The sequence below is a fragment of the Vanellus vanellus genome (genome assembly GCF_965231255.1).
Source record: "Vanellus vanellus genome assembly, chromosome: 7".
Lineage (NCBI taxonomy): Eukaryota > Metazoa > Chordata > Aves > Charadriiformes > Charadriidae > Vanellus > Vanellus vanellus.
The window spans coordinates 1,961,294-1,963,793 of NC_138912.1; the positions used below are offsets into that span (position 1 = coordinate 1,961,294).

The 2,500-nt window shown below is 43.0% G+C and overlaps 1 protein-coding gene across 1 annotated transcript in view; it reads left to right on the forward strand.

The window, feature by feature from the left end:
- The window catches only part of EBF3 (EBF transcription factor 3), a 120,739-nt gene that overhangs the window by 87,195 nt on the left and 31,044 nt on the right, over window positions 1–2,500 (forward strand). The gene's annotated exons all lie outside the window — the stretch shown is intronic.

Consider the following 2,500-nt stretch of genomic DNA (forward strand, 5'->3'; position numbering starts at 1 on the left):
TGTATTACAGTTTTTCTGGCATTTAACAATGAATTTAACTGAGGTGCTGGGAAGAAAGGGGGAGAAATAGCGATTTAATTTACCGTACTTTTGGATGAGGATTCTAGGTAATAAATTTGATCTGATGAATCAATCTCTCTTTTGAAAACAAAGAGCCTTTAACTGTTTACTCGACAGACTGCGGGGATTCAGGGAGAGTTCTTGCTGCTTATTGGGTAGATAATGCAGATTGCAGATGATGTGCAGATGATGTGCATTTTGATGAATATTTTCCCACTAGACTGCAACTGTTTCTATCTATTAATTTAGATCTAATGGGAAAAGTGTGTTCCTGGGTAGTTTTAAGCTAGGACTTTTTAAACAGTTAACGCACCGAGGCTATGTTTTTCTGTCTGCCTCCCATCTATCGCTGAAACGAACCTTTAAGTGAAGGTAGCACCTGAGATGCCTGTCTTCCCTCTGTCCCCAAAGAAATCGCAACCTGAGCGGAACCGGTGCTCGCGTTCACACCTGGGTGCCTCACTTCTGGCTGACGGGGGAGAGCGTATTTGCATTTTCTTGATCTTTCTGATTGGGTCGCTACCGGAGTCGCCGAACGGGATGGCGGTGCCCATGGTGCTTTTGGTGCTAAGAGTATCTCTTCAAAGCCGGCGTTGTTTCGTAGTCGGCTGCAAAGGTGGTTGCCGCAGGTGGGGCTGCGCACAGTCGCCGTTACAGCCTCCAGAATGAACCCAGCCCCCGCAAGGCTTCAGCCGAGCGGCCTGACACGTATGGCTGTTCAGCTAAGATAAGTGTGCAGCAAAATAAAAAATGAATGAATTAAAAGCCTTAGACCGAGTTCCAGATATTTGAGCTGTTGCGAGCTGGTGCAGTTCCACGGCGCGCAGGGAAGCGCCGCAGATTTGAACCAGATGACGGTCTGGCTCTCGGCGCACAGCCCCGGAATTTTGAATTGCTTTGCAGGAATGTCTTAAACTGATTTCTTAGGTGCGCATTTTGCAAATTTGGTGAATTTTGCTGGTTTAAACTTCTTTCTGATATGTAAACGCAAACATGTATGAAACTGTAAGGAAAAGCCGTTCGTTTCTTCTTTCCTGGGGTCGTCTTTTGTCTTTATTGCTAAGTAAAGATGTTCAAAAGGGTTGTGAGAATGTCAGGAGCTTCTCCCGCCGGAATTAAATTGTAATAAAGTTCCATCACTAACAAGGCTTTAACGGGAATATATATTTAAAACACCTTTTGAGGGAGACAAAAGCCTATATCCCAGCTATAAGAAAATAAAAAGATAAAGCCAGCGCCCGCCTGACGGGGAAACTTCTGCCTGCTCCGCTTTATCCTGAAGTGATAGGAGGACGGAGATAGTCTTTGGAAATGAGAGCTGCCATTGAGAGCGAAGCCAAGCCTCACTGTATTCCAGAAAATGAAAATGATGTAGCCCTGGAGGAGGGAGGGGCCGAATCCCCAGGGCATCTGTTTCCCATCAGTGTCCCACCATGCTTGCAGTCTGGCTTGGCACTCTAACATTTAACCTTCCCAGCATGAGGTAGACCATAGGGCAACAAGGCTGCAGAATAATGAAACAAGAGTGTAGTGTGGTGTACAAAGCCTTTGTGAGCCGAGAAGTTGAGACATTAAATGATCAGGGTGCAGAGATATGAAAGTTCCAGATTTTTCTCAAAAGCCCCCATTAGTCTCACGCAGAAGGAGGAGCGCGCCGTCGCTCAGCAGGCAAAGGCGAGGCCTTTCCCCATCTATCCGTGCCTTTTTGCCCGCTGCTTTCAACTATTATAAAGATACAATTACCTTGGGAGATTGTGGCAGTTCAGTTGATTAGCACGGTGAATTAAAAGAATGAGTCACAAATGACATGTCCGGCTCTTCTCTACTAGTCCTTTGTATTCCCAGTGTACCTCACCCCTGTTGTAAGAAGGTCAAAAATTAGAGAGAGATAACAATTTTCAAGCAGCTAGCACTTAGGAGCAGAATTAACAATCATTCTGTATGTAATTGCCAGTTAATAGTAAATTGCCTTCTAGACTGTAAAATGCAATATAAACTGGTGGGCACCTAAAATTAAATTAATGAGGTATTTGCTGCATTTAAAAGTGAATAGTGCAAATTAATAACTGGGTACAATACTTGTTTTAATATATATCGAACAGTGCATCGTTTACTTGTTTAATAATAATTTTAAAAGCGCCACCTGAAAAATTCTCTCTCTCTCTGGGAAAATCGAGTGGTTTGCGCAGGTTGTAGCCATGATTTTGCTGGTAAAGGCTTCCAGGTTTCTAAATTAAATATCAGAGATTATTTTTTAATTAGAATATAAGCACTGCGGTGTTATTTGATTATGGCAAATTGTGATTTGTATGCTTCTAAATGAAATTATGTTACAGATAAAATTGCACCTTTATACACATATTTTTAAGCTCTGTAGCTTCTGGGGGTTTACTTTAAGATGAGCGGCAGTACCGTATTTACAATGTGTTTGTGCCACCGT